The sequence below is a fragment of the Rhipicephalus microplus genome, chromosome 4 (genome assembly GCF_043290135.1).
Source record: "Rhipicephalus microplus isolate Deutch F79 chromosome 4, USDA_Rmic, whole genome shotgun sequence".
NCBI lineage: Eukaryota > Metazoa > Arthropoda > Arachnida > Ixodida > Ixodidae > Rhipicephalus > Rhipicephalus microplus.
Genome location: NC_134703.1, coordinates 155,563,880 through 155,586,606, shown reverse-complemented (window position 1 = coordinate 155,586,606; position 22,727 = coordinate 155,563,880). Strand labels below are relative to the sequence as shown.

The window sequence follows — 22,727 nt, the reverse complement described above, 5'->3', positions numbered from 1 at the left end:
ACAGTCATCATATTCCCCTAGTCTAGAAAACCTAAAGGTATTGACTTGCATTACCACAGGCTTTTTGGCCAATCCCCCTTAGTGGGTGAGAGCCACAAAAGAAAGGAACAAGCAAGCAAGCAAGACTCGAACGGTAAGCTGCCCCCGTTCCAGCCGAGGCCTAGCGAGCGGGTGATCCTCAAGACTCCACCGATCACCTCGACGACATCGACTTCGCAAGAGGACTGAACGTAGACTCGGTGATTCGGCGTGTTTCATGGCTTCCCGACAGCGCAGGTCACATCGCGGGTTGAGTTCGCGATTTGAGGACTTCGACGCTTCAATACAGCTCGGGTTTGGTCACGCAATAAGTGGGGGCGGAGGTGATTTTCGTGAGTGGCGGGGCCTCCGAGACGAGCTGAATTTCATGAGACGACACCGTCTGAATTGGTCACGGCGTAAATCAACAGACGCTCGCCACGCACGGCCTAGCTCCGGTAAACGCACCCATGACTCTGGAGAACCACAACCACGTGAGATAGAAACTGTAGTTGACATTGAAGTAGAACACGCATGCAGCATAAATGCGGAAACAGAAAGCAAACTGGATGAGGCCGCAGCGTGTGCAACTGCTCATCAAACAAGCGCGGACACAGTGGACTCGAAAAATACTGCTGAAAACAGCTGGCACAGCAGCGTGCACCACCGACCACAGCCAATGCATCATGAAGATGCACTCGCCAATGACAACCGGACAAGCAACAGAGTGCAAAGTTCTTGTAGCTCAGAAAAACAAAGAACACCAAAGACCAATGCCTCCGTGCCTGAAAACTATTTCCCGTTTCACAACTAGGTTGGCTTCGAATATGCGGAGGGGCGTAACACTGAAGAGAAAAACGTTTTCGAGCAATCGAATGCGGATGAAGAGCGACACAACATGGTGCTCGAAATAAGAAACATCAGCCGAGTTTCGCATTCTCAGCGCCCTTCAATCTCGAATGCTATGCGTGGTCCCCCAGCCTTTGAGGTGCAAGAAACTAACCAAGACCGCCCACTTATGCGGAACCGGGACCATCCTGAGCTCAGCTATACGACTGTGTGCCCACGCATCGACGCCGGGGTCACTGGCCCCAAGGAGCAGAAACTCGAAGAAAAGCAGAACGTCACATCACCCCAACATAGCCTGCAATGGCAGTCGTTGACCACTGGTAGGTCGGATGCAGTACGTCTGGGCCAACAACATCAGCAGTACCGCTCCTCCGCTAGGCGCCGCACCAGAGAGTAGGCGATCGACGCCGATACAGAGAGCGATGACAGTGAGCACGGCGGGAAAGGGACAAAACTGCTAAGTCTCGAAGGTGAAGAGCACCGACTGGACCAATCCTCTGCTGGCCGACAGGAACTCTCTTCGGAGGCTCCATCTCGGGATGAACCGGTGATGGAAGACTTGATGGAACGTTTCGAGGAGGCATACAAGCAAGCTTAACACTATAACGCTACATTTGTGTGTACAAACAAGTGCGTGGGTACGTTTCATTTGTGAGACTACCCCGCACCTTCAACCCTTGTATTGGGGTTGTTTGACAATAATTGTATTTACATCAACTGTTTAAATATGCTGAGGTTTGCTGTACCCTTTTCTACAACTGTATAATATTATAATGCGTCCAGTACCACGTTATTCATGCATGTAGTTTGCTTCTTTATTTGTACTTGTTCAGCAACGCTGCTCCGTGCTCCGACCAAATTTTATAGTTACTTATGATGTGGCTGTTTTTATTTACAGCGAAAGCGGTTAGGAGATCAAAAGTCGGGTCTAGCGCCGCGCCGTAGTTGCCCGCCGCCGCCGCCACCGGTGTTCGTAACCACAATACGCGAAATTAGACAAAAAATCTAGTACCAATGACACAGTGCATGGGGGCTCAAACCCGGGTCCACTGGGTGCCAGCCCAGTATTCTACCATTGAGCTACGCCGGTGCTTGGGACTTGTAGGCAAACTTGCCTTAGGCAGGCTTGAAGTCGGGAAAGCATTCGCGTTAATATGACTGATAAAGCATTTTAATACTGCGGAAGATCAAGCAGTCGTCGCACAATGCGAATAGCGTGTAGTAGTTCGTCCAATGCCCCAAGCCATTACAAAAGCTTGTTCTTCAGTTATTAACAGTTATTAACTGTGGGGCATACCTACTTCAAGCATAATTCCTCATCGTCGTCGGCCACTGCATCAGCAATTGGCATAGAATTCCTTGCAATAGCTGAGCGGATACCACGCTTCTCAGAAGAATGACGAAAAATAGCATAGCGAATGCTGGCTTAGTACCCTAAAATTTTTAATAATGCGGTAGTGGGCATCAAGCAAGTGTGCTTGCACCAGTTACCCAATGAGTGTTTAGAAAGAGCTCTGAAAGGCCGCTCTTCTTTAGCTTTCGCTGTGACTGTGCTGCGCCTTCCACGCAGGCCTGGCGTTTTTTAAGTCGGGCTGCAAAACTGATGTTTTGTAACTATCGCCCGATTTCTCTACGATGTGCCACATTGAAGATTTATGAAGTGGCTATTCATAGCATATTGTATGTTAGCGCGAATAATTCATTGATTCCTAATCAACATTGGTTTCTTCCTGGCTGCTCAACTACCACCAATTTTGGTACTTTGATGACGCAAGTCTCTTCACCTATTTCTCAGAGACACAGAAAGAATAGGTTGACGTAGCCTTCTGTAACCTGAGCAAAGCTCTTGACGTTGTCAGCCACTCACTGTTTCACAGCGATAGCTGTTATGAGATCAGGACATGGGTCACGCGCGGCACTGTAGTTGTCCGCCGCTGTCGGCACCGGTGTCCGTAACCAGTATCGAACGAGTAAAAACTGAGTAGATAAAAACACCAATTCTATACCACTGAGCCATGCTGGTGCTGGGAAGTCATTTTTAAACTTGCCTTAGGCAGGCTTGATGTTGGAAAAGCAACTGCTTTAATATGTGTAATAAAGCATCTTGAACATCAAAGGAAAAACCAGGCGTCACAGAATGCCAATTGCGTAACGAGTGGATCGTCCTATGCTCCAAACCATAAGAAAACTTGTTCTTGGTCTTCTATTAACTGTGGCGCACACTTCAGACATATTTTTCCATAGTCGTCAGTCCCTGCATAAAAATATTTACAAAATTTCTAACAAGTGTACAGCTGATAGCACGCTCCTCCAAAAAATGACGAAATATAGCCTAATGAATTCTGGCCTACTACACAAAATTTATGATTGTTTAAGGCGTAGCGGGTACCAAGCAGTGTGCTTGTAGCATCCAAAAGAATGTTTATAAAAAGCTCTAAAAGGATGCTCTCCTATAGCTTTCGCTGTGACTGTGCCACCCGTTCCTCGCAGGGCTGGTGCTTTTTTTTGCAGTTAAACTTGCAAACTTTGATGTTGACTCGTCTGTTGTGAATTTCTTGCACAGCTCTCTGCTTAATAGACCACGTTATGTTGCCCTAAATGGCCAAGCTTAATAGACCACGTTATGGTGCCCTAAATAGCCAAACGTCTTCCTTGTATCGGACAATGTGATCTGGAATGACATTTCTAAATCCGGCAGTGACGCCATGGAGCGAGTCCAGAAAAGTTCATAAGCATTTACAATAATAGTTTCGCTAGAAATGACTTTACATCTCGTTCTAACACTGTCAGATTATTATCATTGTCACCAATTCACTGCCGATGAAATCGCGCTGAGCTATTATTTCTTTACAAACTAGTTCATGGTAGGCAATTCTGCCCTTTACTTCTCAGTTCTGTTAATTTTTGGGTTCCGCGGATAAGTTATCCAGAGGAAATCAAACATTATATCTACCTTTCATTTTTCTACCTTTCAAGCACAAAGGGTGGAAACCTCCGGCGGAACGCCCTCCACACTAGAGATGGTCGTACAGTACCCAGGGTAGACACCATCAAAGTACTCGGCATGATCATCGAGTCCCGGGGAACCAACACCCATACAGTACACAAGCTCTGAATTAAGACTGAGAATGACATATTAATCTTACGTAGAATATAGCCAGCCGGCACCATGGCCTCAAAGAAAATAACCTGCGGCTTCTTGTACAAGCAGTTGTTTTGTGCCATTTTACCTACGTTGCCGCTATACACAAATGGCTACGTGCTGAGCGCGATCAACTCAATGCGCTTATTCGCAAGGTGGTCAAACGAGCCCTTGGCCTCCCTATCACTACTCCAACGCACAAACTCCTCGAGCTTGGCGTACATACCCTGCCAGAAGAGGTCGTCGAAGCTCAGGAACGCGTCCAAACGACCCGACTCACCACCACCTAGGCGGGCTGCCATATTCTGCTCGAGCTCGGCTTCTTCTCCTCGAAGCCCAGGGACCCCCCAGAGTTGACTCTAATTCCCCGCGAAATCCGCGACATTATAAAGATCGCTTCTATTCCGCGAAATGTACACCCCGAATACAACAGAGGCAGGTGCCTTGCACGGGTGACCGCCATTCCTAAACGCATAGACATGGAGGCGGACAACATCTCGTTCGTGGACGCCGCTGCCCATCACAACAACCGAGCCTTCGCCGCGGTCGCGGTATCATTCGCGCAGCAGTTTCTTAGCTCTGCCACAATCCTCACCCGAAACCCCGAAGTTGCGGAGCAATTAGCTATAGCTATAGCTATGCTCGAATGTAAACGGGAACTCATCTACAGCGACTCCAGACCGGCCATCAAAGCCTTCGAACGCGGAGTCATCTCCGAACAGGTGTTACGTATCCTGCGCAGAGCGGACCCGAGTGCCCTGAAGCACCGCACGGTCATCTGGTTCCGCGCCCATCTCGGCCAGATGCCAGGTTCCCCATTAAACCTTAACGAGATCGCCCATGAAGCAGCGCGTGCACTTCCGACCACACCGCCACAGGGCAACCCCCCCTTGATGTAGTAGAGACCAATCGGGATGCACCCATTACGTACAATGACATAAGAAAGCACTTTTAACATTGAACGCCACATTTTTCTTCCACCATATCCGAAACTTAACAGACCGCAGGCATTAAGCCTACGCCTATTACAGACACACATGTACCCAAACCTTGCGAAACTTCATGTTTATTATCCTGATGCGACATCAGCGACACGTTCCCCTCATGTGGATACACGATGACACTCGCACGCCTGCTCTGAGAGTGCAGAAACACTCCTCCCGACTCTACCTCAAACAAGTGGGAGAGGTCCCTCAGGAGCTCACTTCTCGCTGACCTGCAATGGGCCGTCCAGCAGGCCCGCGAACCGACCGCTAGGTATACTACCTGTTGGTCCCTACGTGGGAGACGCTCGCTACGCGCTATAGGCGCGTCCTGCAGGACTGAAATAAAGTTTTTTCATTCCATTCCATTCGTGTGCACACACACAAAAAAGACAAGTAAGCCCCCCCCCCCCCCCACCCCACGCGAGGAAAAATTCTGGCTATTCACCTCACCTGATCACAATTTATGAGATTGTGATGCAGTTTAACGGCGTGCTATTCAGTGTACACGCTTCTGTATTTATACCTCTGGATGCGCATTGCATGTAGATTGCAGATTTGCAGTGCCGACTTCAGTCTGCCGTTATCAGCATTCTCTTTCTGTGCGTTGTCTCGCTTGCCAAACATCTTCGCGCGGTGAAATTGATGTATTCGCTCTTTGAAATTGTAATTTACTGATACGAGAAGAATTGTTTTTCTCTTAAGTGTTTCTTGCCTGCGGATGACCACTAACAAAATAATGTTTAGAAATGTTGTATTGGAGAGCTCGGGATCCCCAATCTAAACGAATATAATATTTGAAGGTAGCCTTTATTGAACCGATTATACATATATAACAAAGAAACGTTTATTTAAGGCTTAAAAAAAAGAAAGCAGCCGCCAGTGAGGATCGAACTCACGACCGCTGGTTTACAAGACCAGCGCTCTGCCACTGAGCTATAGCGGATAACGCAACGCCAGGTCGCTTATCGTCGGAGTCATCACAGATGTTCTTTATCTCTTTTTATTGCATATAAATTATATGGACAGTCTCGACTGGACAGTCTCGGCTGAATTATACGGAGTGTCGCCACCGTCATGCACTGTATATTCATACGTATCTATATATATAAAAGTCAAGAAAGAAGAAAAGCCACTCGTGCTCGACACCTGCAGCTCGTCGCGATAATATCTCGCACATGTATTTTGCCCCGCGGATGGGGGCGGAGGGATTCAGTGCAAGTGCGCGCGCGCTTATCCTTCAGTGGGAAGAATCGTGTGCCTTGGCCTTTCGCCGGAACGATTGCCTGGGCCACAAAAGTGACTTCACTCGTTCGGCGGGCCCCGTTTGCGAAAAGAGCGCGCTTTTCAAACACAACGAAGTAACAACTGTGACACTCGGTAGGTCGTACTCATATCTGCATCTGTGATTACGTTTTGTGCACCGTTTTTGTTTAACTCTTTCGTTACCACGCCTGCTCAAATCAATCAGCGCTTTGAATTATCGACGCTTTGGATCATCTATTTTAGCGTGCTAATTTTCTTTCTCGGGAATCCAGCACTTTCTAGTAGTATGTCCAGCCACTCAACTTTCAGAATCAATTTGAACTTGCTCGTTTTGGCAACATGATGATTCTTAACAGGCCTTGCGCGAACCAATGTGCGTGTATTGTTGGAAAAGTGCACTAGACTGGCGAACTTGAAAAAAGTGCGTGCCGCTCAAGATTACACTGCAGAAACATCGAAGTTATGTTATGAAAGGAACCTTTGCAGACAAAACATCGAATCAAGGTGTCAGCTTAGCTATTTAATAATGTTTATCAGTAATATTTGGCAGAAATTTATGCCAGCTATTCAATTAGACAACTGTTGCTAGCAGCCAGGAAAAATTTATTCAACTAAAATATTTGTGATGGTCCACCGCATGTTTAAAGTGTCGAGATGGCCTTCTCAGCCAGTTTCCAGCAGCTTTGGTTTTGCTCGTATGGTTTTATTAGAAACAAGGTCGCATCTAGTGACACTAGTCGCACCTATATGGCGCAGTAGTCACGCGCACATAGGTGCGCGCCAGCGCCGCAAAATACATGCACCACTCGGAACCGTCTTGCAACTGCACCTCAATTGAGTGAGGGCGAGCTTAAAGTTCGAGGATGACAGCACCTCAAGTTCAAGCTCTGTGGAGACGATGTTTTGATTCAGCCTGAGACATCCATAGCCGTCCACGGGTTTGTTTTGTTTGCGGCCTCAAGTTGTCTCCTCGCGCCGCAAATGCGTAGCTGCTCACCCTTGCGCACAATATTATAACTAGTCTGGTTACGTGCGAGGTCCACACTTTGCTGGAGTGCGATGTGCTGGCGCCGGCTGTAGAGCTTCTCGTAACGACAATAATTTTTCCAAAGCACATCCTGGCTCTAACTACAGAGCAGCGCGATACGTTTCAGAACTTCGTGTGATATTGTTTTTTTTTATTACGATGTGCAAAGTGCTAAGAAATACGTTTCGACGCTTATACAGGAATGCCAACCTAAGCAGAGTGAGGTGGCTCACGGAAAGAGGTGACGCTAGGTGAAATAGCGAAGTTCAATAGACATCTGTATTATAGATGGATTGTTCACATCACGGACATCCATCTATACTGGAACAGCTAGAGGCTCTTATACCAAAAAAGAACAACAAAATTTACTGGGAAATGTAAAGGAGTTCACATGTGTCTCACGAAAAACCAGGCAATGCTCCACCGCTTGGCTCGAGCAACGAAGCAGCACCTCAGTTCTGATTTCGTTTGTCTATGTGAATAGAAACTTCTTGTTCAACATTTCTTATTTTTAATACTGTTCCTGGCTCATTTGTCTTCAAAATGTATATTTGAAATTTTCTTTGTTTTGAATATTTTGCACATATAGTGTTTTCTATTGCTCTGTTTACCTATTAGCAACAAAAAATTATACATTTTCACATTTTTATTCATTTGAAACTACTTTCGTTGCTCTATAGCATATATTTTTTTAAAAGAGCATATCATTTCAATATTTGGTATGCTGCAATGCGTGATGGAGTGCTTTTCGAACTGAAAAAAAAAGACGATGTTCCCGAGACATATGAAAAATAACCATTTTCACGCGGTAACAAGAGAGTTAAACAGCGCGTCAAGCGTCGACCAGAAAACGCTGCTAGTTAGCTCTCGTCCTGTGTGGGTTGTTTTCGTGCGCCATTTGCACGCGAGCAGCGCGCTGCACGTTTCAATTTACTAGCCAATCTCAGCGTTACATTACAAGTTGTTGCTATCGCATTCATTGCTGTGTCACCCTTGCGGCGCGAAACTGTGACATTTTTTTCCTTCTTCGTATTATTCTACGACGACATTTCATCGAGTGTTCCGATGCACACGTCGCCTCTGAAAATGTCACGCGGACAGCTGCATGGCAATTTGCCGCCACAAAAAAGGGCGCTATTTTATTTTAAGAGCAGCCAGAAAGCGCGCGAATTTTTAACCGCTTTTATGGCGCCCCTCGTACGAAGTATATACGCGTTAGTTATAAAATTATGTATTTTATTGATTTACGTAAGTGCCTTGCGTGTAGGCAGCAAATAATTCTTGGAAGGAATTAAATATGGTGGGTGGCATTGGTTCAGGCAGTGGTCTACACAATAATCAATCATTTAATAATCAAGCATTTATTTAACCTGCCCCGAAACAACCATGAGGTCTTAATGCCGGCGCACGCAAAAATGAAACAACAAAAATAAGCAATACACTGCAGACATTCTTCAGATAGAAAAATGAAATAGACAGAGCGAATATGCACAGACAAAAAGGAGTCTAAGCAAAATGGCAAGAATAAAAGGACTATAGACGATAATCATAGAATGGCCGTGAAAAACGTGGAATATATACAACTTTGTGGCGGAAGGCTACCTGAAAGACGGAAAATAATTTTATAAACTTTATTGTAGACATTCATAAGAAATACGAGAAACGAACCTGTCTAAGCCCCAAGAAAGTGCGCGACTAAGCCCGGCAGAGCTGGTTACAGTGATATGGATATAAAGCAACAAAAACTATTGTGGCTTATTTGCCAACAAACTGACTAATGATCGACACAATTGCTTTTTTACAGGCAGTAAATAAAAAAGAACAACAAAGAAGGGACCCAGAGCATACGGGACATACAAGTAGACCATTTGATTTTACAACTCAGTGAGTAATTTCTTGATTTGCTTTGTTGATATCGCTTAAAATTGTTCAAGTAGTGCATAGGAAAATTTTGGAATATATACACTTCTGCATGCTTTTCTATATCTGGTAGAAAACCTGGGTACTATAACAAGCTTTTTTTTTCTCTCAGGGGTCGAAGCGTTACATAAGGCACTTTAAAGTCATCACACCAAATGTATCTCAGCAAACCGTTTTAATAAACGAATCCTGGAACACACAAAATGCCGAATTCCCAAAAAATAGTACTGGCATCTACCTTACTACCATAAGCTATACTTTTTAAAATATTTCGAAGTAAACTTTCAATGCGTGTTTCCCAGCGTTCCGAGCAAAATGCGAGCACTGTAATTCCATATCCCACCAAACTATATGCTAGCGAATGAACTATCATTTTTTTCAACAATAGAAGCACCAGGTTTTTTATATTGAAAAGCAGACATGCAACACTTCTCAGTTTGGAACAAATAAATGCCACGCGATGTTGCCAAGACATACTACCACTATGAAAAATTACGCCTAAGTGTCTGAATGTTCCGACATTTTACACTGCAGAACATTTACATGGGTTGCAATGCTACAGTCGGTATGAAAAAAACAAGGTATATCCATTTTTTGTGTTTTAGAGGACTTCGAAAGCAGATAAGTTTTGTTTTTTTTACGTTTAGAATTCCGGCTTTTTTTTCGGACCATATCATTGCATTTTGAGTTGCACTCTGAAGAGCATTAATCGCCCCTTCATAACGTATGGGACGTGTTATTAGCACCAGATTATCTGCATACTGGTACACATTGGCTTTACTAATTCCCAAGGAGAAGTCATTCATAAATAAATTAAAAAGCAATGGTGGCAACACCGACCCTTGTGGCACACCAGCAGTAATATATTTTCTATTGCTAATTACCTCCCTACATCCCATAGTGACCTGTGACCTGTCTTGCAAGTAATTTTAGATTACAACATAAAACGGCCCCCGAAAGCCCGAAAAAGAAAGCTTTTCTAACAAAATGGTATAGTTCATTGTTTGAGACGCTTTTGCCAAGTCTAAAAGTAGAACACAACAGAACAGGTTCTTGTCTAAAGCCGAATATATTTCATCACTAAACTCTTCTAATAATGTTATAGTAATGCGATTAGCAATGAAACCAAATTGCCGGGGTGTTAGTAGCGAGAACTTCTGTAAGGAGGACAACATCCATTGAAGAAAAATTTGTCTAGTATCTGGGCGTATGTAGGCAAGATAGAAATTGGTCTGTAATTTTCTATATCATCTTTTTTCCCTGCTTTAAACAATGGCTTAAGTATTGGCGTTTTTAATTTCTCGGGAATCAATGCACTGGTTATAATCCATTCAACATGAAGAGAAGTACATCTTTTAATGCTTCAAAGTTCTATCGAATTGTGGCCACAGCTACCCCATCAATTCCTGGTTGCTTATTTGGATGAAAACTGAAAATATTCTCCTGAGATCTTCCTTAGAGAGCGTGGTAAAATAAGCAGATGCAGGAACAGACTGGTTAAGCGTGCACGTGCATTTATGCGCATGCGCATTTTTGGAAAAACGCGTGAAGAAGTGGTTGAACTTGGCAACCACTATCTCTGGTTTATCGGAAAACGATTTGACTAGATCAGTGGGCATGTTCTTTTTGCCTCACAGACTATCTATTAAAGCTTTTGTCTTAGCCGGATTTTTGTATGCTTGGTTGAATTGTTCCAAAAATACTGCTTTTTCATTGATATGTGGAGTTTAACGTCCCAAAACTACCATATGATTATGAGAGACGCCGTAGTGGAGGGCTCCGAAAATTTTGACCACCTCGGGTTCTTTTACATGCACCCAAATCATAGCACACGGCCCTACAACATTTCCACCTCCATCGGAAATGTTGTGGTTTATGAATAAATGACGATCGTCGAGGTAGCACATGCAGTAAGACCACTTTGCTTCCCCGAGGACGCGGTTCATGAGTCTTTGAAACGTCGCAGGAGCATTGCAAAGACCAAAGGCCATACGAGTGAACTCAAATAACCCTCTGTAAGACGTGAACGCGGTCTTGCACCGGTCACGCTCATCCATTTGGACCTGTAGGTAACCTTTGGAGGCACCTAATGTGGTAAAATACCGCGCAGTGCTGAGGTTTCCTACGATGGAGCTAATCGTGGGTAGCGGATAGGCATCCTTACGAGTCACTTCGTTCAGGCGGCGGTAGTGTACGCACAGGCGATGACTGCCATTTTTCTTATGCACCAACACAATTAAAGACGTTCAGGCGCTGGACGAACAATGCCAGCTGAGAGCATCTCGTCCAGCAAGCCATCAATTACCTGCCTCTTGGCCTGGCTGACGGGCCTGGGGTTACACTTCAAAGGAAGCGCGTCACCAGTTACGATCGAATGGCTCACCAAATCGGTACAGCCGGGTTGATCGGTGAAGAGCTCATCATATTCGCGTAACAATGCCGACAGACGAGCCTTCTGTGTATCATCCAATTGAGTCGCACAGGCGATCAAAGGATGCGGAGCCTCTTCGTGTCGTGCCGCTCGATCCCGATGGGGATTTTGAGCCGACGAGTGCATAGCGCAGGGGCCTGCCCCCGAAGTTTCCACGTGACACGGTTTCGACGCTTCAACTGCACAGGCAACAGAAAGCGCCGGTGGGCTGATGAATGGCTTTAGCTCGGAAAAAGGTCCGTCGCGATAGCCTCCATTCGCAACGCCCACTACGATACCGGTTTTTAGGAGTAGGTCCCGATCGAGAATCACCGGAACACTCAGCCCTGGAAGATGAACGAAATGCGCGCGTCTTATTCCGCCTCCCCATCCGACAGTCGACCTCACGGCACCCGCCGACTGGGCCACGCCTTTCGCGAGGGTGAATGTCGTTCGGCTGTCCTGCAAGCGCACCGAGCGCTTCTGCAGGTGGGACAACACCTGTTCGTCAAACAACGAAGCACTTGCGTCCGTGTCCAGCAACGCCGAGAATTGGTGACCGACAATGGTGACCGAAATAAACGGTGCGTGCGCACCTGCAAGACTGGTAGGAGGCGGAAAGGAAGAAATGAAAGGCGGGGAGGTCAACCTGACGCACGTCCGGTTTGTTACCCTGTACTGGGAAAAGGGGTGAGGGGATTAAAGTAGAAGAGAGAGAGAGAGAGGTGCAGGGAAACGTGTGTGTAGATGTGACCTTGTCCATTGCACGCTTATAAGCGGTCGCGTAGTCCAGTCGTCTTTAGAAAACTTAGCAATTCCCACGTCGCTTTGTTGGCCTTTTACGCGTACAGTCATGAACCAAGGATCTCCTCTTCGGAGAAAGGTCTACTGTCTAGTGTCTCTAACGTTTCGCGTAGCAAGTTGCGTTCGCTCGCAAAAGGTTCACATGAACACAGTAGATGTTCTATTGTCTCGTCAGTGTCGCACGATTCACATCGGGAACTATCCGCCATTCCTATGCGAAAGGAGTACGCCTTCGTAAAAACTACTCATAACCACAGGTGGCACAGTAAAGTTGCATCCTGGCAGGAGAGGTCTGATAGAACTTGAAGTTTTCTCGATGGGTTCAATTTGTGTAGGTTGCGGTTCCCGACACTGGGGTCACCCAGCCAAGTTTCCCACATGGTGTTAGCGAACGAGTGAAGACCCCTTGCAGCGTTGGTTCTCGACAATGGAATTGGGGTTGTCTGGGCGTCCGCGTGGGCGGATCGGGCAGCATTATCAGCAAGGTCGTTACCGACAATACCACAATATCCCGGTAACCACTGAAATGCCATGTCCTTTCGATAAAACTTCGTGAAGTACTTCTCTTATTTCACTCACTAGTTGTTGATGCACCCTTTGTCGTGAAGCTGATTGCAAGCTCTGAAGCGATGCCTTGGAGTCACAGAACACAGCCCATTTTTGAGGCCGGGCTTCCGCGATATAAAGTATAGCAGCACGTAAGGCGGTGAGCTGCGCTGCTGTGGATGTTGTACTATGCGACAGTTTGAACTCTATAGTGACCTGGTACGTCGGGATGACAACAGCACCTGTGGAGCTGTCAGCCGAAACCGATCTATTGGTGTAAATGTGGGTCCTCTGGCCGTATTTTTCGTTGAGTAGCGACAATGTCACCTGTCGTAGGACCACTGTTGAATGACGGCTCTTGTGCGTTATTCCCGTAATAGGGAGGCACACATGCGGTTGTTGTAGACACCACGGACGTTACGCTGGTCTTGTTGCTGGAGTGAAGCTAAAAGGAAGGCATTCTCTATGGGCACAAATAATCTTTGAAAACATCGCTTGTGGCCTTTGAAGTGGCAACACTGCAACATGGTGACCAGGAACTCGGCAGAGGTGTCTTATGTGGGCTCTCAAATTGTCAGTGGGGATATATTGCTACGTAGCTGACGTATCAGCGGTCAGAAGACGACAACGAGGAATTGGTCTGTCGGTTGTGCGTGCTGTCTTCCATCTTAGTCGACGCCATACGCATCAGTTTGAATATAGATTTTAAATAGACACGCCTCGTGTCATTTTCACGTAACATCTTTGTGGTGGACGTGCTGGGTACTTCCCCATCCTCATCACGAAGCTCCGCAACGGCCGCATCATCATAGGTCCAACCATGTCAAAGGTTGAACAACCATCGTCTTTACCACCTGCCCCTACCGTGACTTCTACATACGTCGTTCTACCTCCTGCTCGTGATCCAGGTGTATTTTCCTGTCAGGATGGCGTTGACGTCGACAAATGGATCAACCAGTACGAACGGGTCAGCGCAAGCTATAGGTGGGACCCGGCTCTTATGCTTGCCAATGTGCTTTTTTACCTCGATGGCCCACCGCGAGTGTGGTTCGAGACGCACGAAGCGGAGATTTCGAGCTGGGACTCCTTTAAAGAGAAGATCTGCGACCTTATTGGCGACACCATTGGGCGGCATATCGCAGCGCGGAATCAACTGGTGGCTCGTGCACAGATGTCGACGGAGTCGTACGTCGCGTACATTCACGACGTCATCGCCTTATGCCGCCAGATTGACGAGCACATGAGTGAGTCGGAGAAAGTGGCCCATGTGCTGAAAGGCATAGCAGGCGACGCATTTAATCTTCTAGTTTACAACAACGTTGCCACCGTCGACGCCATCATTAAAGAGTGCCGGCGGTTCGAAGAAGCCAAGAGCCGCCGTATTACTCAGCGATTCACCCGGCTGCCCAACATGGCCACGACCTCATCGTGTGAAGCCGCACGCCAGTCTCCACGCATGACAACGTCACACGCATTGTTCGTCGGGAAATCGAAGCCGCTTGTCCGGCTCCTCTTCAGCCACCTGTTTTCGCAACGCTCGCCTCTGACCAACAACAGCCGTCAGTGGCGTTAATACAAGCTGTGGTGAGGCAAAAGTTTGCGAACCTCGGACTTCCATCAGCATGTCCCTTGACTCGCCCTGAAGTCCCGTCCTATTCCCGAGGACACGCTCGCCGTTCACCTCCAACAATGCCCTTCCGTAACCTTTCGGAATGGTGAACACCCGACGACCGGCCTATTTGTTTCTCCAGCCACCAACCTGGTCACGTTTCTCGCTATTACCGCCGCCATTGGTCAAACCAACCACGTCAGACTTCTTCTACCTCGGCGCTCACGCATCCGATGACCCCTCGATGTTCAGTCGTCGCACCCTTCAATTTCTATTCGTCGTCATCTAACGAGCCTTCCACTGATGCCCCTTTGCCCGGTCGCTGCTACCCTGACGCCCCTTCGTCCGGTCGCCGCAGCTCTCGCTCCCCGTCACCGCTACGTCGCCGATCCCGCTCTCCGCCACCTCGGCGCTTTTCCTTGCCGAGCTTCTCTGGACGACCGCAGCAGGAAAACTAGATATTGCAGCTTATAGAGGTGAAGCTTCAATACCAATGACGGCCGAAAATCCTCTACTGACGCTTCCCATGCACCATAGCCTGCTTGAAGTACAAGTCGCCCATGTTCCTGTGACCGCCCTCATTGACCAAGGTGTGCACTTGTCTATTATGAGCGCTTCTCCACGCTGCCGCTTACAAAAGATTATGACGCCATCTACTATGGAGCCAATACGTGTGGCTGATGGCGGTACTGTACCAGTAATCGGAATGTGCACTGCTCGTGTCAGCATTGCCGGTCGTCACGCCATGGTCCTTTTTGCCGTGCTAGCCTGCTGCCCTCATGACCTCATACTTGGCCTTGATTTTCTTTCGGCACACTCGGCCTTAATTGATTGTTCGTCTGGTACCCTCAGCCTTGATCTACCAATCTTTGCCGACTACTCTGCAAAGCCCACCAGCCGCTTGAGCCCAACCACTTTCGTTCGCCTGCCACCTTGAGCCGTAACGTACGTGTCTTTGTCATCGACCCCTCCCGTTCCTGACGGTGATAATATTGTTACGCCAATTACTGACGTTCGGCTGACACGCAGTGTTACTGTGCCCTATACCATCGCGACCATAGCAGATAACTGTGTGTTACTTCCGCTCCTTAACTTTGGTTTCACCCCTCAAGTGTTGCCCTGCCAGATGTCTCTAGCCCAGCTAACTGCCATAACAGAGGACGATGTCAGTGTTGTCGCTGTATCTGCTCTTGATCGAAGCGCAGTCTCACGGTCACCCAGCTCAGACGTTGGTATTTTTCGAAACATGATTAGATCGGAGCTGTCGCCTCAACAGGCCGACGCTCTCTGCCAAGTTTTCGCCAGGATACAGTGACATTTTCGACACCGACGATCGTCCCTCGGGCCAGACTAAAAATGTCACTCACCAAATCAACACTGGTGACTCTGCGACCATTCACCGTCGGCCGTACCGCGTGTCAGTGTCCGAGCGAGAAGCGATTCAGAAAGAAGTGGCCAAAATGCTTACGAAAAACGTAATCGAACCATCAACGAGCCCTTGGGCAACTCCCATGGTATTAGTAAAAAAAAAAACGGCTCATGGCGTTTCTGCGTTGATTATCGCCACCTCAACAAAATTACCAAAAAAAGACGCGTACCCTCTACCACGCATTGACCATGCCCTTGATTGCCTCCATGGCGCCACCTTCTTTTCATCTCTCGACCTCCGATCTGGCTAGTGGCAAATTGCTGTAGATGACATGGACCGAGAAAAGACCGCCTTCGTTACCCCTGACGGTCTTTATCAATCCAAGGTCATGCCGTTCGGGCTCTGCAACGCTCCAGCGACCTTCGAGAGAATGATGGACACGCTTCTACCAGGATTTAAATGGTCGACATGTTTGTGTTACCTGGACGACGTGATCATTTTCTCACCTACCTTTGCAACCCACCTTGAACGCCTTTCGACCATTCTATCCATATTTCGACGGGCCGGCCTGCAGCTCAATTCCTCCAAGTGCCACTTCGGTCTTCCTCAGATTACCGTATTGGGTCACCTTGTTGACGCTGCCGGCGTACGGCCAGACCCGGAGAAAGTGCGCGCTGTAACAAACTTCCCAGTCCCACGCTTTGTCCATGATGCTCGCAGTTTTGTGGGCCTCTGCTCCTACTTTCGCCGGTTCGTGAAAAACTTTGCGGCACTCGCACGGCCACTCGCCGACCTTCTCAAACAAGAAGTCCCATTTTCTTGGGGCCCTCCTCAAGCTGACGCCTTCTCTCAGCTAACCACCGCTCTAACGACACCTCCTATTCTTGCACATTTCGACCCCGATGCTCCCACAGAAGTGCGAACAGACGCGAGCGGTCACGGAATTGGTGCAGTTTTGGCGCAAATTCAGCGGGGCAACGACCGTGTAATCGCGTACGCAAGCCGTCTGCTTTCTAAGTCCGAACGCAATTATTCTATAACAAAACGGGAATGTCTCGCTTTTGTTTGGGTGGTTTCGAAATTCCGTCCTTCCTTGTATGGCCGCCCTTTCCGTGTCATCACAGATCATCACGCGCTGTGTTGGCTTTCTTCTCTGAAGGACCCCACTGGACGACTTGGTCGTTGGGCATTACGCCTACAGGAGTATTCCTACATGGTTGCTTATAAGTCTGGACGTCTCCATCTGGACGCCGATTGCTTATCCCGCTACCCTGCTGATCAGCCCGACGAACCAGACATCGAGCCTAGCCTCAGCGTCATGTCAATGTCCAAGTTTTTTCAGATCGGTGCTGAACAACGTCGTGATGCTTCTCTGCGACAACTTATTGACCGTCTTGAATCTGCTCCGAACGACACGTCACTTCGCATGTACGTCCTCCTGAATAGCACGCTGTACCGTCGTAGCCTCCAGCCAGATGGCCTTGAGCTCCTTCTTCTCGTGCCGAAAAATTTGCGTTCAACCATGCTGCACGAGCTTCACGATGAACCAACTGCTGGTCATCTGGGTGTATCTCGGACGTACGACTGCGTGCGTCGCCGCTTCTTTTGGCGCGGTCTCGCCCGGTCCGTTCGCCGTTACGTGTCCTCCTGTGATAAATTCCAGCGTAGGAAGCGATTTACTGCGCCCTCGGCGGGACTTCTTTAACCGATATCCATCCCAACCGAACCTTTATTTCGTGTTGGTATAGATCTTCTCGGTCCTTTTCCCGAGTCGAAATCAGGCAACAAGTGGGTCGCCAATGCTATAGACTACGCGACTAGGTATGCCATCACTCGAACGCTCCCCACCAGCACCACTACTGACGTTGCGGACTTTTTGCTCCACGACTTCATCCTACACCATGGCGCTCCTCGCCAATTACTCACGGATCATGGCCGCGCATTTTTGTCCCGTGTAATCGACGATCTTCTGCGCTCTTCCTCGGCGCACCACAAGCTAACCACTTTCTACCGTCCACAAACAAATGGCCTTACCGAATGGCTAAATCGGACCCTAACGGACATGCTCGCGATGTATGTGTCCTCTGACCACCATGACTGGGACATGGCGCTACCTCACGTGACCTTTGCGTACAATTCTTCGTGCCACGACACTACTGGTTATTCACCCTTTTATTTGCTTTATGGCCGTGATCCGAAGTTACCACTCTACACCCTACTTCCTACCACTACAACGCCGTCAACCAAATATGCACGTGACGCTATTGCTCGTGCCGACCGCGCACGTCAGATCGCCTGCTCTAGACTTTCGGCTTCGCAAGCCACCCAGAAAGCCATCTACGACAGCCGGCATGCTGACGTTCACTTCTCACCTGGTTCTCTTGTTCTCCTGTGGTGCCCAGTTCGTCGAGTTGGCTTATCAGAAAAGTTGTTGTCTCACTACATGGGTCCTTATTGTATCATCCGCCACGTAACCGACGTCACCTAGGAGATCAATCCTGCATCTCAGACCACAAGCCTGCCTGCAACCACACCCAGTGATGTTGTGCACGTCAGCAGGCTAAAACCTTACCACCTGCCTACTGAAGACCGTAGTTAATGTGCACCGAGACGGCGCTTTTACCGCCAGGGAGGGGGGTAATGCTACGTAGCGGACGTATCAGCGGTCAGAAGACGACAACGAGGAAGTGGTCTGTCGGTTGCGCGCGCTCTTCCATCTTAGTCGACGCCATACGCATCAGTCTGCATATAGATTTTAAATAGACATACCTTGTGTCAGTTTTACGTAACAATATGTTTGAATTGGATGCTCTCTGGCGATAATAATTACCCCGTAGGTTGAGGGGCATCGCGGCAATCCTAGGCACAGGCGTAGTGCTTGTTCTTGCAGACTTTCGAGGGAGCGCATGTTCGTCTTGCACGTACTTGCCAGTAGCGGCAAGCTATAGTGCCAAAATCCCAGAAACAGTGCCCTGTATAGCTGTATCATTGATCTTATCGACGTGCCTCAAGATTTTCCGCAGAGAAACGCATTCTATGGACGATGGAAGTTAGCCTTCTCTTCATGTAATTGCAGTGGACACTCCACGAAAGGGCTCTGTCAAGAATCACACCCAGGAAGCGATGGTTCTTCTGGTATAGAATATTTTGTCCATTGATGGTAACTGGGTATCGCGTCATGGCTCTGCTAGTAAACGCAACCAATGCACATTTCTCCGTTGAGACGAAAACACCTTGACACCTTGTTGGCGGAGATATGAGCATGCCAGGGTGGCAGCCTGCTGGACTTTTGCGCGTACTTGTAGACGAGTTACAGCCGAAGTCCATAGACAAATATTGTCAGCATATATGGATATGAGGATAGTACTTGGCAAAATTTCACGAAGGCCTACCATTACGAGGTTAAATAAAGTGAGACTTAATACGGCGCCCTGAGCGACGCCACGGGAGGTATAGTAATTGGTGGTAGGTCCATCTGAGGTTTGTACAAAAAAGGAGCTTCTCGTCAAATAATCCTGGATCCATTAACATCCGACCACCGATTCCGACAACTTCCAACGAGTCTAGGATGGCTTTATGTGTTACGTTATCATAAGCCCCTTTGACGTCGAGGAAGAGTGTCAGTGGTATGCGCTTGAGGCTCTTCTGTTGCTGGATAAATGTTGTGAGATCAATCACGTTGTCAAGAGATGACCTACCTCGCCGAAAACCTGTCATGCAGTTTGGGTATATGTTGTAGCGCTCGAGGTACCAGTCTAGGCGTGTAAGTATCATCCTTTCGATAACTTTTCCTACGCAACTTGCGAGGGCAAAAGGGCGAAATGATGTCAAATCAAATGGTGACTTTCCTGCTTTGAGCAGTGGCACAAGTCGACTTATCTTCCAATCCTGGGGAACGATGCCCGCCTGCCATGAGTGGTTGTAATAACATAACAACTGTCCCCTGGCCTCCTGTCGAAGGTTGGCTAGAGTGGTGTAGGTGATGTCATCGGGTCCTGGTGAAGATGATCGTCAGAAAGCCGTCAAAGATGCGTCAAGTTCTTCTATAGCGAAAAGATTGTTCATTTTGGAGATGCGGGGTTCTGAGGGATAACACTCCTAATGGTGCCAGCAGACAAGGCGGACACACCAGCGATTCGCGTACAAAACTCATTTGCCACTTCAAGTTGGGTGCGGCCTAAATTAGGGCTAAAGCCATGAAAGGATGTCTTGGTTGGGGAGTCGAGCGCAGGCCACGAGTAGTGCTCCAGATGCGTGAGAACGGCTTTCGGGGATCTAATGATTCACAGAATGATTTCCAGCGTTCCTGTTCAAGTTTGTCTAAACGTCGTTGGAATTTTTTCTGCATGCGTCGTGCCAGCCTTAAGTCGCATATTGCTTTCGTCCGTCTGTATCTCCTTTCCGCCATTCGGCGAAAACACAGTTTTTCCAGTTCAACGTCGAAATCTGAACGCTTGCCGGTGAACGAGAGGAGACAGGAAGCTTCCCTCATTGCCTCTTTGATGACATCCTCCATGTTCTGGTCAGTGTCTTCACGGCATGTATTTCCATGAGTCGCTAAAATTTAGACCAATCAATTCTTCGTGTTGTGGTTCTAGGAGAGGAGTTAGTAGACCTCTTATTCGCATATAATTTGGAATATGGTCACTCCCATGCGTTTCGATGTCTGAAAACCAGTGCACTTGCGAACCGAAGTTTCTGGATACCAGAGTCAAATCGAGGCAACTGCTGTACGTAAGGCCCCGCAGGTATGTAGGACTGCCATCATTTAAGAAACATAGGTCGTGCTTGGAGGCGAATGACACGAGGTTTCTTCCTTTAGCGTTGATCGTCGAACTACCTCAGATTAAGTGATGTGCATTGAAGTCTCCAGTTATATTCCACGGGCGCGTAGTTTTTGTCAGTATGTCTCGTAGTCGGTCTTGTTCAAACCGTCCGGACGGTGATATTTAGACACCAATGAGTGTGAATGACACTTTTTCCTTTTTAACACGTAAGCAGACATATTGATTGTCATCATGCGGTTGAACTGCATGATGCACATATGTGAAATCTGTGCGAATGTAAACAACCACCTTGCTGCGTTCCTCGCACGTTGAGGAAACGAAAGATTCATACCCTGATAGTTTAGGAGGTTGCTGCACGTTTGGTTCACATATAACTAATATAGGAATACGATTCATGAATAAATACTGACGGAATGAAGAGATGCGGGATCTCAGGCCTCTCGCATTCCACTGCAGTATCGACGCTTGTCGGACCTCGTTGCGGAAGGAGAAAATTGGTCGAGCCATGGTTTCTACTGGAGACTTTTCTCCATCATGCAGTTCAACTGGACTTCGAGCATCCAGTACTTGTAGTGCCCCCTGAGCGAGTGGAGACTTCAGGCTGCTGCACAGCTTTCGCATGGCATCCAGCAGAGTTCGGAACATTCTGATGACTTCTGTGTCCTCTTCAGGCAGCTTGTCAGCGGCTGGCTGGAGGGATGTGATTGTCGATGTGCGCTTGGAATTCGCAGGTGGCGGTGATTTCGGCAATGAAGGCCGAATTTATTCATCTGCAACATTGCTGTTCGTTGGTTTGTTGACCGCGCTAGCCGCCTTCGGTCTGGGAGGCAAGGGCGGGGGAAGAGAAGGGTGGTGGAGTGGCGCTGTCGATGCAGCGTCTGCGGCATTCTTTGATGAACTGCGGCGATGATGACGCCTCTTTCGGACGGTCCTGGCAGCCTCTCGATGCGACGAATTGTCTCTGACCATTTGTTTCAATACCGCTATTTCTCTTTGAATTTTGGGGCAATCTTTTGACGAAGCTGCATGTGACTCATGACAATTCGAGCATTAGAGGGTAGTTGCTTCGCAGTCATCCGCAGAATGGACTTCCGCGCAACGAGGACACACCGTCTTATTTTCGCATACGCTTCTCACGTGGCCCAGTTTCATGCACTTATGACACTGTAAGGGCTTCGGTACAAAAGGTCGCACAGAATGTCGAAAATGGCCCATCTTTACGTGTGAAGTAAGAGAGTCGCCTTTGAACATGATCTTCAAGCAGCGTGAGTTTCCCAAACGAACAACTTTTGCAATGACGCTGGCTTCATTTGCCAGTTTGACCAGAACATCGAAGTCTGATATGGGAATGGCAGTATCCACATCGCAGATGACTCCAGTGACGACGTTAGAGTTCACAGGAGTGTAGGAGCGAACTTTCATTCCTCCCAGTTCGTTGACGTTGCGCAGTATATTAAGTGCCGCAGCTTGTAAAACGTCGATGGCCAATACATTCTTACGCGTGTTCACTCTGATGTCTGTGGTCTCGTTTGGCAAGAGTCCTTCCACCATCACCGAAACAGATTGCCTGTTGAGCCGCTTCATGTTACCGTCTGGTACCTCAGGGATAAAAATGATAGTGTTGGTCACGGGTCTCCTTGGCACTCTGTCGTTCAACGTACTCGATGACGAAGATGTTCTGACGTACCGCCTCTTCGCTTTACGGTTTAGCACCAGCTTAATATCGTCGTCGTCAGAAGGCTCTTCGCTGCTCATTGAGTAAACAAAAGTGGCGTCGCTGTCGTAGTCGCTGTAGAGTCCCGTACGCTTCCTGGATGCGGCCAGCGCCGACGCCGCCGTATCTGGTGGACGTCCGTGGGGGTCCACGTCCACCACCGACGGACACGGATGTGATATTCATGAAGTTCACTTATAATTAGGTGAAAAAAAGAGCACCTACTGAAACAGCGATCTGCTAAGCAATCCCCTGCAAGACTGCTTGCCCGGTATGCAGAGGG

At 48.0% G+C, this 22,727-nt stretch overlaps 1 non-coding gene across 1 annotated transcript; it reads right to left on the bottom strand.

Annotated features, from left to right (window-relative positions):
* Positions 1 to 5,866: 5,866 nt before the first annotated feature.
* TRNAT-UGU (transfer RNA threonine (anticodon UGU)) lies at positions 5,867 to 5,938 on the bottom strand. Its single transcript has one exon. It is a non-coding gene; the product is annotated as a tRNA-Thr (tRNA).
* Positions 5,939 to 22,727: the final 16,789 nt, after the last annotated feature.